General features: G+C 37.1%; 1 protein-coding gene across 2 annotated transcripts in view; it reads right to left on the reverse strand.

Moving 5' to 3' along the window:
- Positions 1 to 13,840, reverse strand: part of Ctf4 (Chromosome transmission fidelity 4) — a 71,709-nt gene that overhangs the window by 34,492 nt on the left and 23,377 nt on the right. The window lies entirely within an intron of this gene.

The following is a 13,840-nucleotide window of genomic DNA, read 5'->3' on the forward strand; positions in this document are numbered from 1 at the left end:
CTGGTCATCGTCAAGTTCACAAAGAATGAGAGTTACTGACTGGTAGCTGACCACACATTTGAAGGTGGTTTGTGTAATTGAGTGTAGGAATGTAGAGGGCATGTTTAGATGTTGGATACAAGGTCTGTTAAAAAAATACGTGGACTGACGTCATTAAACAAAATGTACTTTATTTAGAAGTTACAGGTCTGGGACCCCTTCAAAGTACTCTCCTCCCCAACACACACACTTATCCCAACGGTGTTTCCACTTGTTGAAACAGTCCTGGTACGCTTCTTTTGTAATGTCCTCCAGTTCCTTTGTCGCATTTGCTTTAATCTCGGGAATCGTCTCAAATCTTCTTCCTTTCAAGGGTCTTTTGAGTTTGTGGAACAAGAAAAAATTGCAAGGAGCAAGGTCAGGTGAGTAGGGGGGTGAGGAAGAACAGTGATTGAGTGTTTGGCCAAAAACTCACAAGTTCTGAGGGCTGAATTTCGCAGCAATGCGGTGCATCTTCAATTTTTCGGTCAAAATCTCGTAACAAGATCCAACTGATATCCCACACTCTTCAGTAAGCTCCCTGACAGTCAGACGTCGATTTGCCTGCACCAGGGTGTTGATTTTGTCGACATGTGGGTCGTCAGTTGACGTGGAAGGACGTCCAGGACGCTCATCATCTTCAATTGACTGTCGACCATCCTTAAAACGTTCATGCCACTTGAAACATGCCGTACGCTTCATAGGAACATCACCGTAAGCCGTGTTAAGCATAGCAAAAGTTTCAGTCGCAGATTTTCCAAGTTTAACACAAAATTTCACAGCAAGTCGTTGCTCCTTCAGGTCGTTCATTCTGAAATCCGCTAAACGAAAAAATCGCACGTCATAGGAACATCACCGTAAGCCGTGTTAAGCATAGCAAATGTTTCAGTCGCAGATTTTCCAAGTTTAACACAAAATTTCACAGCAAGTCGTTGCTCCTTCAGGTCATTCATTCTGAAATCCGCCAAACGAAAAAATCGCACGTCACTTAAAACCGCGTAGCTAATACACAAATGAAGATATCTGCAATTGGGAAATGGCGTCGTAATCAGCTGATCTGTGCAAACCTAGCGACACCAAGCGGATTCCCCTGGAACCAACTGGAGCTGCGCAATTCAAACAGTCCGCGTATTTTTTGAACAGCCCTCGTATATTTATTACTATAGGTATAAAAGTGTTCCTTTGTATTGGTTTATTTTGGGCTTGAGTTGTTGTAGAAGTGAGGTTCTTTAATTTTGCTTTTCTTTATGTTTGTTTGTTTATTTAATATTTGGGTGTTTTCTATGGTTATGTTGTGTTTACTTGATTTGCAGTGTTGAAAGTCTAAAAGCTATTATGAAAAACACCACACAAACATTATTTATAAAATACAATGTGATAACTGCCATGACTTCTATATTGGAGAAACAAGTAGAAAATGGAAACCAGATTCAAAGAACACAAAAAGTTGCCTTCAGACGTATTTGAACACTGCAAATCAAATAAACACAACATGACCACACAAAAACACCCAAATAATAAATAAAGTAACATACATAAACAAATGCAAAATTAGAGAAGCTTTACTTATACAACAAGTCAAGCCCAAAATAAACCAATACAATGGAACACCTTTATACCTATATTAATAAATATATCCAATATCTAAGCACACCCTCTACATTCCTACACTCAATTACACAACTGCCTTCAAACATGTTGCCAGCTACCAGTCAGCAACCCTTTCTTTGTGAACCTGATGATGACCGAAGGTTGAAATGTTGTTTGCTCCTCTACTAGTGCTTTCTCTACTCATGTCAGTCGTTTTTAAATATACATCAGGACTCATGCTTAATGTTTTCATAGGAAGCCAGCTGGGCCATAAACATCCATTTTTAGGGGCCAGTCCTGCATTATAGCTCACTGTAAAATTTACTGTATAGTAGAAGTTATCAGAAAAATCTCTGAATTAAATAGGGGTTGCTACATAAATTGAAAGGAAACTAAAGATATAAACATATCTCAATTTATTTTGTTGTGAATGCTTTTTTTCTTAAAAAAAAAACAAGTTGAACCATTTTAATATTTCCTGACCATTTAAATAATTTTTGTTTCAAATATGATCTCTAATTTCTCTCCAATGGCATGGATCATACGGCAGGTGATTCCCATTAGTACTGCACTGTACATTAACTCACTGTTTGGTGAGGTTACTAAAAAAACATACAACAAAAGAGCAATTGGAAATTTGAAATGCCCTGTTATTTTCCAATAAGGGAGTTTTGTCAATTGTTTGAATTGTGCATGTCATTATAGGTTGAAAGTGGTAAACAAGCTTACATCTTTACAAAGCAGCTACCCTACTGTACAGTCACAGAACATTTTAGGGAATGAAATCAAAATTGGCAGCCAAACTGGTGGTTAAACTTAGAGCACTGATAAGAAGTTTACAGTAACTATACATTCATTAGTTAGCTGAGCTACTCATTTTGTTTTACCCACCTTGACGCCTCAAGTTGAACCAAAATTGCAGCTTGGATAGCTAATAAATGAATATTGGCTGTAAAATTCTTATCAATGCTTTAAGTGTAGTCACCAGTTTGGCCAAAAGTTTTGATTTCATTGCTTTGAGTCACGTACTCTATCCTTCTTTGATTGCATCTTTTTTCATAGTTAGGGTGTTTTTGAATAGGTTTCAGGACTTTTTTCAATACACACCAACAAATCACATTAAGTAAGAAAATGACATTTGATAGTAACAAACATTAGCTTTAGGATCACAACTGCATTATTCAGAACAGACCTGTTACACTTATAGAACATGCCATATTCTTCAAAATATGTATATATGGTAGTAGATTTTCCTCTATAAAGCAGCATTAATAACTTTCTTTATAATAACATAATGGAATCTAGGTTAACAGTTTCTTGTTATCACCCACATACACTTGGTACTGCTATATTAAGCATCATTTTCAAATTTCTTAAGCTAATATCATGTGATGCTAAAGTTCTTTAATGAGGAAAATTTCACAAAAATGAGCAAATTTGTGTTTAAACTTTGGGGGTGATTAACTGTCCACCAATGTGATATTTTGAACACTTGAGCTAGAAACTTAGTTTAGCTTGTTTAGCCTAACCAATAATTATATATCTTCACAAGTTTTTAACCTTACAACTTTGTTACTCAAAATCAAATGACAAAAAAATAAAATGATTCACTTGTTACTCTCAGGTGAAGCTGCAATAAAGAGTTTAGACAGATACCTTGCGTGACTTTTATGTATAGACATGGACAAAATTTTTTATCAAAATTGAGTAGTTATTTGTTGCATATTTAGAAAAAACTTTATACTTAATTGTAGGTTGTAAACATGTATTTGTGTAACAAATTTGAAGAAAAATCCTTAAAAGGGTGTTTTTCTCTCAAAGTTTCAATACCTTGAGAAAAACAAAAAAGAGAGAGAAAAGAAAGAAATCCAATTAAACGTGGAGACCTTTTATCTCGGGCATTTCTTGATCAATTTATTTCCAAATCTGGTATGAAAAATAAGTATCCTGTGGAGCCCCTTTTCCAGAAAATATGTGGTAGTTTGAATTAATTCAGTCAGTCCAAACTACAGAAACTGGTAGATGGTTGAAATGTCATTCCTTTTTATAATGCAAAGTGTGTGTCTTGTAGATTGTTTTGGCCACATTATGCAATGCTGTGCATCTTAATATGCATTATTCCAAGACATTAAGTTAGTTATGACTCAAAAAATGTGATTACTGATTGGTTGGGATTACTTTTGAATGAGAAAAATATCTTTTGGGTGTTTTGAGTACTAATTAAATGTTGAAAAACAAGAATCAATGAGATGGACAACTGTTATAACAGACTGCCCACTGTACCTGTATCTAACAGAGGAGATAATATATCTTTGTCTACAGTAAAACCTAATATTTCATGATTTTTGACATGAAAGCATTGATCTTTAGCCAGGAAGTGATAAAGTTTAAATAATTCAATCAGCATGTTGTAGATATTCTTTATCAAAATACATTTACAGTTGCCATTTTGCTTTTCTTTTTTAAGGTTGAAAAGTGGATCATTATGTGTGCAATACTGATACAATTCAGAGCATTATTGGCAAAGCTCAATTTAAAAACCAAAATCTTTGAAAATCCTGTTCAAAAGTCTATCTTTTGGCTGAAGTAAATGATGGATTTAGGTAACAAATGCCAACTATCTGTTAGTCTCTTTCACAACAGCCACATAACCTTATGTATTGATCATGCACTAGCCACAAAGTTTCAATTTTTATCTTTTTATTCATCCAAATAAAAATTGGAAAGTGATCAAGAGTTCTTCATGAGCAGAACATTTATTGACAACTTCTACAATTTTAAGTTTATTGAAGCTTCAAAGTACATTCTTTGTAGTCATTACAAGTTTAAACTTTCAACAATACTACACAATTACATAATCAACTTCACTGGACATATGCAACACTTGATGCAATTTGGTGTCATATATAAACTGTTAGAAAATTGACTTTCCGATTAAAAACAGTAGTCACCTTTATTAAAAGATCAAATAATTGCTATATTCAACTTTACAAATGAACTTTTGTATATCAATTCCATTAAATGATGCAAAAAGTCTGGATATTGGACAAAGTGGTGGCTTTTTTATTAATAAAAGTGCATTTACTTTGAATACGTAGGAATTCAAAGTGAGGATGTTTGTGGATTGGACATAACTGATGAGTGATAGTGTAAACAGTATCAGGAGGCCAGGTCATGTAGGAAGGAGAGGTATAAACACCAGTAGCTCACTACTGCTGTATTCTCCATTGAGCAGTTACAGCCAATGAGTACACCTAGCATGTGCACAAGCCCGTTGGAAAGCGACGAGGTTCAAAAGTGTGGGATATCTACAAAAAGTTTCCCAGGCCCGTTTTTGAGCCTTCCGTGCCAAGTGGTAAGCAGGATTCCACCACAGACGAGGATATCGTGGAAAAACGTGTCGAGATTTTAGGAATACACTGAGCAGCTGCTTGTATAATACAGCCAGTTACCACTGCCACATAGTCGTCTATTGATGGCCAATTCACGATAGCAGGATCAAGTTCTGCAAGAGCAGCGAAAGTGGACCAGTCCGCCTGATCCAGCTTTCACTGGGACATGCGGGTAGGGTGGCTTCGACCACGGTCAATGTCTCTCAAAAGTATAGAAAAATGATCACTGCCTAGTGGATAATTGTCAACCCTCCATGAAAAATGGGAGAATAATGAAGGGGAGCAAACTGAGAGATTAATAGTGGTAAAGGACTGACTAGGTGCATGAAAATAAGTGGAAGAACCAGTATTGAAAAGAGAAAGGTTGTGATCAGAGAGCATACGCTCTACAGAGCGACCCTCTCCCATAAATAACACCACTTCCCCAGAGGGGATGATGTCCATTGAAGTTCCCCGGGAGTAGAAAGGGAGACGGCAACTGTTCAACGAGAGCATCAAGGTCTGATTGATCATATGTCTCTCCAGGGGACAGGTAGAGAGAACAAACAGTGATGGTATGACCCAAGGAAACACGGATGGCTACAACCTCCAACGTTGTTTTGAGTGACAGAGACAGGGTGGGCACATGCTGATCAACCAATAGTGCCACCCCTCCATGTACTCATCCATCACACAGCCTGTCATTTCTGTACAGAGAAAACTGCTGAATAATGACTGTATCAGCAGGTTTTAGAAATGTTTCTTGTAAGGAAAGACATACAGGATAGTATGAAGCAATCAGTGTTTTGATATCATCCAGATTAGAACTTAAACCTCGACAGTTCCATTGTATCAAGGTGGCCATTTTTAATGACGAATAGGTGAAGTGGCTGGAGAACCATTCTGTTTATGACCACGTCTTATTTCCTTACTGTCCTTAGTCGGAGGAGGGCTATTAACCTCCATGGATCCTGCCCTGGGTCGATTGGGCAGGTCTTTGTTATTGGAAGGGTATTCCAGTGACTGAGAATGCGAACAAATGATTGTTTTGCCTCTTGAGGTGGGAGAAAAAGATGTATCAGAAGAAATGCCTGTATTTGAAACTGAAGGATGTGGATCTTGAGGTTTGTTGAAATGTATGGGAGGAACAGAGATGGGTGTGGAAGTCGATTCTTCAACCTTTTTAACCATGGAGGTCAAAAGGCTTTTCATTTGTTTTGAAAACGATTCTCTTGGAGGCACAGAGAGATCTGTCTGCACTCCCACTGTAGTTGTGGAACAAAGTGCAGCAGCATATGTCCGAGATGGAGTGGCGGGCAGCAATTTCCGAGCCTCAGGATAACTCATGCTATGAATCATTTTCAAACGCTGCACGTCTTTCCTCCAAATATTTTGGGCAACAATGAAAGTAGGAAGGGTGAGAACCATTGCAGTTGATGCAATGTGGGTCCATGTCACATTCATAGGCATCATGGTCCTTGTCACCACAACGAGCACATGTCAGGGAACCATGACATGATGTCTGAGTGGCCGAACATTGGAAACCTCGGAGAGGGTTTCGAATGTATGGCCGTACCCTGCAAATTAGATAACCTGCCTTGATGGTGGCAGGTGCAAGTGATGATGTAAATGTCAAAACGAGGGTATTTGTTGGCAGTGTAACTCCATCCTTGCGAGTGGAGATGCGCCTCACTGCAAAAATTCCTTGAGTGAAGAGAACAGCGAGAATCTCCGACTCGGTGACGTTCTTAAAATCCCTCTCAACAATAACTCCTCGTGATGAATTCAAGGTAGCATGAGGGGTAACCTCAATAGGTACATCCCCAATTGCCTTTGAATTCAAGAGGAGTTCACTGTGTTGGGATGTGGATGTTTCAACCAATACATCTCCAGATCGAAGCTTCTTTACTGACTTTGGAGAGCCAGCAAGACCCTCTAGTCCCTTCTGAATAAAAAAGGGGGACAATTGCCCTAAAGGTTTTTCTGAAAGAGAATGTAATATGAGAAAATGAGGTATGTGTGTTACAGATGTTGAAGATTGCTGCTCAGCGTCTTCAAGATGTGGTCATTTACCTATTGTATTGACTAATTTTTCACTATTTTAATTTAAATTTTTTGAAGGAGGATCCATGGGAAAAACGAAAAATTTTGGTACCCACTGACCCCACCCACCATGGAGCCCTACGAGGGGACGCACTACAATGTCATGCAAGGACAATGCAGCAATGCCAGGGTTTCGTGAGCACTATACCCAAACACCAGCACCAAGCACAATGTCCACAACACCCGTTGAGAACTTCCAACACTGGTACTTGGTTGACTCTAGCCCAAGTGGAGCAGCCGATTGACCCAAGGGGGGCCACCCAAAGGTTGCCCGTCTACAGAAATTCAAGGCCAAAGTGGTGTGTTAGGGTTGGACCCCTCAACCACCAGGATCCTCTCCTCCCCTTCACGGGTCGTCAAGTACGGCAAACACATGGGTGGATGTTTAGATCCCAGAGAAGGTAACCAGACAGAACAGAACCTTCCCTGGAGGTTCCCTCACCACGTACAGGAATCCACACAGAGGGGGTGTGAAGGAAGGAACAATCCATACTGAAGCATTTTAAATGGTTTAAATATTGAATAATAATGTGTATGAAGGAGAAACATGATATCTGTTCACAGAAGTACAAAAATGGTGATATAACAACTGCCTGGGAAAAGAAACTTTTTACTTGTATGTTTATACTAACTACAAGGTCAAGGGAGAGTTACAAAAGCCTTGTTAAAAAGACAGAACTGAAAATATTCTCAACAGCTAGGAGATGCCACAGTATGGGCAAAAGCTATGGAAGATTTACGATTTTCATACACAAAATTAACAGAAAAGAAATTATGTATAAATAGAAGAAAGGGGCTACCAATTTACCAAATCTATTTGCAACCAATGAATAAGCAGTTTTGTTTTTGAGTATTGCACATCAATTGAGGAAAAATAATTAAGTGTTAAAACTACTTGCAGGTAGTTGTGTATCTTGTTTGGAAGATTGTAAGAATACTAGGATGAGTTATTAAATGAGTTTTGCTCAGAGTGAAAAAATGAGTTACCCTGAATTATAAGACAGTTCCCTGAACTCCACACCAGTTGTCTCCGAGTTGCAGCTTAAACCAGTTGAAGTTTAAGGATAACCATAACCACAGCAGTGACAAGGTCTCTAAACATTTCTTGCCTAAACTCTCTGTAAGTACCTTACTGCCATTATGACAAACATAATTTAGCATAGTAAAATACAGTTTAGTTGATGTATGGAAAGTATTTGTTTTAAAGAGTGTTATGTTGGTTGAACTAGAAGAGTTTTAGTCTAAACAAAATATGCAATACTGATCATAAACCTATGATATTTGAAAAGCATATTAAAAGTGCTTATTTTTGGAACCTTATTCTCAGAGTCAGATTCTTTAACTGTAAATCCTCAAGTTAGTGCTTGTGTATTCCACTTATCCACTGCATTATTCAATTAAAATACATTAGTGTAACTAGCAGTATTACTCAAAGCTCCAACAGCTAAGTTGTATTAACCAGCCTACCTCTGTATATAGAAGACTTTTGGGTGGTGCAGTGTGTAAGGGAAGGCTATAATGAATATTTCTGACCAACGCTACCTGCAGGCTAAGAAGGGAAGGAAAAACATTTTAGTGGATATGTGAAAAATAGAAAACAAGTCAGTGGGCTAAACAGGAGGTAAAATAATGGAATGGAGTGCAACATTAATGTCCCAGTCCAGAAATACCAAATACAAAGATGGTTGACATATCTAAACACAATAAATCTAAAGGGCAAGGGAAAAAAGACCCTACTGTAATGAGAAAAAAAAAAACAACCAAAAGTGTAGGATAGGGCTACCCAAGATGGAGATATGGATGACCAAAGACCTCCTCTGTCAAAGGCCATGAAAGAAACCTGGAGACACCAGCAACTGTTGGATGAGAAAATCCAAGGTGATAAACATATGGATTTTGACAGAGTTCACCCTCTGATAGATATAAGCCACCTCCATTGAATTGTTGGAGTGGATCATGATCAATCAATCCTTGAAGAAAGGAGAGATTTAATGCCTTATGAACAGCACTAGTTTGAAAACATTAGTAGAAAGTGAATGCTCCACCACAACCAATGACCCAAACGCCACATGGTGATCCAATCTGACCACAAGGGAGGAAACAGGATTCCCATGAAAGTATGAGCCATGTCTAATCATCCATAGAGACTATCCATAAAATAGAAAGGAAGGATGATGGGAGAATCCAAAGGATCCCTAATTAGGTTCCAGTAGTCATGGAGGATCCAATGAAGGGACCTCGTATGAACTCAACCAAAGAGTATGAGAGATGCCATTAAAGACCACATCCCCAAAAGTGATAGAATTATTTAAGCAAAAGTGAGGGAGCAAAAATGGCATTGATAAGAAGCTGGAAGAACAGGTTAATGAAAATGAGACATGACTATCTAAAAGGTCCAAATAATAGATAAACCACTTTAGCAGGCCCAGGGCCAAAAATGATATATAGGCCAATGTAGAAGAAAGAAAGAGGACAGCATTTGTTAGGTGTATGAGAAATTTGAAATATGCCCCAATGAGGAAAACCAAACCAATAGAAAATAGTCCCAGTAAGGATAGTCTGCCCATTGATGAGAGAGCAGACAGATCCCAGCCCTTGTCAGTGGGGCCAGGATCAAAATGCACACAATGAAGAGGGACAGCAGGAAGAAGACAAAGGTTGTCCATATAATGTTCAATTTCACAGTAAATAAATGCCAATAAAAACACTTGATGAGTTGTCTGTACCTGTTGCCTGAAGTATGGTTTCAGATGAATTAGATGGACTCGAAGTGAAAACGTACTTCAGCAGGCATGCTTGAAGTCACATAAGAGAAGCAAAAGATTTTGTAGCAAAACAAATAAATACTTTCAGAAAAAGTAAAAATTGCTGGAAATTAATTGAAATAAAGTGTAAATTAAACAAACCAAAACCACTTTGAGTCAGAACTGTAATAAAATAAGGATGTCTGAGTACTGCCAGACAATTGAAGGCTCAGTAGAAAAAGAAAAGAGTCAAGAGAGTCACATGCTTTAGATGAGCATATCATGATCCTATTGGTTAAAAAGTGATGTATGATGATTTGCATGAGAGACATGTTGGAATCTTCCACTTCCAACAGGGGGCAGCTGAAGGCTTGTGGCATGCAAAATGGCTATCATGTGGGAATAGGCAAGTACGTCATCAGAATGGCTCTTTTGAGGAGCTACACAGGTTACCTAGCAGTACTTGTTACAAGCCCACCAAGTTTTTTTTCATTGCCTCTAAACTCCCACTAATTAAGAACCCCACATATGCATAAAACAAAAATGTGTTTTACACACAAGCAAAACAGATAAAATGCACACCACAGCAACAGCTTGAGCCTGTATATCTCATTTAAAAAGAAATACAAAAAAGATTAGAGTACAAGTTATATTAATTCCTTAAATCTGCACCACTAAGATATTACACAAACACAAAAAAAGTGGATAAATATAACAATTTTAATTCATACTTAAACCAATTTGCTGGGGTATCAGGTTTGAGCTAGATCAGCCACATTTAAGTTGCTTTTATGCTTCCAGCACATACGATAACCATATTCAATATTGATGCTGGAATAATATTTTTCTTATAACATTATCATAGTTTTATTTCTGTCTTTGGGAAGTTATTTTCCTATACTGGAAATATGTTTTTAATAGAGAATTCAGTGCAACTCTCTACAAGCAAACATTTTTCAAGCCACAAGTCTTGAACTCCCATGTATTCCACAATTTATGTGGTTCAACTGCATCTCTACTGGAAGCCATTACATGACAACCTCTACCTACAGGTGTGCCTCTTGATGCATGTAATTTTCTCTCTAGGAAGTAGAGTACATGATTGGAGGATAACACACCATTTACTCCCTAAGGAATGTAAGTGATCACATTCAGGGGGATACTTCCATATTCCACCACTCCAGTGGCATGGAACCAAAAAATGGCAAGGATCTCTATATTCCACCAGAAGAACAAGGTAAGATAAAATGAAGTGAAAAGTTCAGAGGAATGTCAACACTGGAGAGAGTAACCATGGGTAACCATGAAAATCCTATACTGAAAATCAGACCACCCTTAGTTTATTCAGTCGAAGGAATGGGTAGTTATTCTTTTTTCTGCTTTACCCATGAAAGGTCATGGGTTAGTACAGTCATGAGATATTAATGAAGCAAATATATCATGAAAACAACCTACTAGTGGTTTTGTGGAACACATCAACTCAGTGTTATTGGCCATCGATACACTATTTTTAATTATTTCATCCTGCTTGTATATGCAGATTTGAGATAAATAAAGCATACCTAGACAGACAACACCCCTGGAGGTCACAGCCCTAACGAAGTTTGAAGAATGGCAACAGGTGGGAGACAGTACCCCTATGAAGAAGAAACACGTACCCATTGAAGATAGTGGGAAGATGAACCTACGAGATGTAGACCACATGCCTAATTGAAGAGTCTCCTCCAATGGACAATAGACATGAGATTTTAGGAAAAATGGAAGGTGTCTATTTTGGTCATTCATAGTTTAGGATGAAGAAAATGTTTGATGTGATGAAGGATTCAATGGAAAATTGGGAAAAAGAACCAGAAATTGGTTGAGGCAGGACAGATGGATCACAGGACAAAAAATCTGGAGAAGGTTAGCTGACAGAAACATCAGCACAATTTTAGATAAACAGACAGAAGGCTGAATTCCAATTTAATGAGAAAGAAATAAGTACAAAAGACAAAGATGGAGGGGAAAGGATGAAAACTTCTTGGGAAAAAATGTGTATTACCCAAGAATCAGTAGTGAATAACTCCCACACAGGAAGAAAATCAACCAAAACGTACCCCCCCCCAATAACAAACTACTACAGAAAAAAAACTATCTGTAACAAATGAATAAATTAAATAAATCAATACTTTGAAAAAAAAAGATATTAACACCTAAAAATGCACACTTTAAATATGTCTACAATCAATCACTGCTGAATGAGAAGTGGTAACTCAATAGAATCAAAGAGAGGGAGTCATGTACAAGGAGGGTGTGTTCCATTCCCATTAGTAGAGGGTTGTCACATGATTTGCACGTGAGACAACAGAATCACGTTGATAATAAAGTACATGAAAGTTCAAAGTTTGCAACATTTGAAAACATTATTGCATACAGAGGGCAGTACTGAATGAGAATATCTATACACATCAACCTGAGAATGTTAGCCAAACAGCAACTATACTCCTACTCTGTATGCCAACATCATGTATGACAAATGTTTGTCACCAATGATTCATCCAAGATTAACATGCTTTACAAGCATTAACTACATAGTGTGTATTACCTATTCTTCTAAACTACTGAAATGGAGTTGAAGTATGCATCTTGGCCAACCTAGCAGTACAGTGTGGATTTCTTCTGGTGGTTCAACATCAGTGATGGACTGTGATGATGCATCAACTAATAAATAAACCTTGGCTCATTTTAGTTAGTAGTGAATTGAGAGGGAGTATTTATGGCTTCTCTCAGTTCAGGATTGGATCAATAATATCTTGGGTTATTCCTTGCAGAAAAGCCCAATAATTTTCTGTGGTAGGTTATACTTTGTTGGTTCCTTTTCAGAGTGGTATACACCATACACTATTCATACCAGTAATGAACATCTCGACTTGAATGCTACCAGAAAAACATCTGTTGAATATTAGCACGTTGTAGATAAAACTTTGATGGACTTTGTATATGAAACAAAAAAGAGAAATACAGTTTATACTAACATCTTGAACCTCTCTAGTCAATAGAGTACACATACATGAACTGCACAGACAAAAATTCAAGTTATATATCGATCATTCTCAAATTGGGGTATCATTTATGTCCTGAAGCTCATAAATGAAAAACAATTGCTACAAAAATTGTTTCTGATATATATTACAGATAAAATATACATTATTACATACAGTTGTAAAAAAATCAAATATTTTCATTACTAAAGTTTGTTTACTATAAAGGAATAATTTTATATATCAATAATTTGATGTATAAAAATGTCCTTTATCATATTTCTTTAACAGTTCGCATTGCTGACTAAAGATTTGGCAAAAGAAACAGACGTTTTAATTTTTTATGTACATGTTTTTATTAAAATGCAGCAAAAAAAAAACAAAAAACACTCAACTATTTTTTTTTTTTTTTTTTTTATACAACCATAAGTTATGTCTATAGTTTCTGGGTCAACTATGTTACTGTGAGGAAAGATGCTTGAACATAAATTATAGAAACAAGTGAGTGATCCCCATTTAACAGGTGGCAATGTAAGTGTCAATGCTAGATATTTTGGCAGGACCCTCAATTAACAGCTAAACATTCATTCAAAGAATCCTGCAAAAATTCACTTTGAGGTTGGTATATTTCACAAATTCAAGTCAACATTGTTACCACCATGATGTGTTGAAATAACAGAGTTTGCAAGTACAACTTTCAATAACGCATTTTGCTGAAGATCCTGATAACGTTGCACACATGGTTGAGCGACAATAGGAATGGTGTGCATATGTGTAGTCATGTTAACAATAAATATGTCAATGCTGTTATGGTCAGCTATGCTACCTTAAACTGTCAGAGTTTACAGGTTTAGTAACATTGTTGACAATTTATTGAATTACCTTTCAGTTAATTGTATTATAAACACAAAAACAGAAATGTGTCAATAAGAAGCAAGAATGGTGCTTGTTGTGCATTATATACGAATAAGAAATTAAACAACAAAATGTACTA

This window comes from Tachypleus tridentatus, chromosome 13 (genome assembly GCF_004210375.1).
Source record: "Tachypleus tridentatus isolate NWPU-2018 chromosome 13, ASM421037v1, whole genome shotgun sequence".
Lineage (NCBI taxonomy): Eukaryota > Metazoa > Arthropoda > Merostomata > Xiphosura > Limulidae > Tachypleus > Tachypleus tridentatus.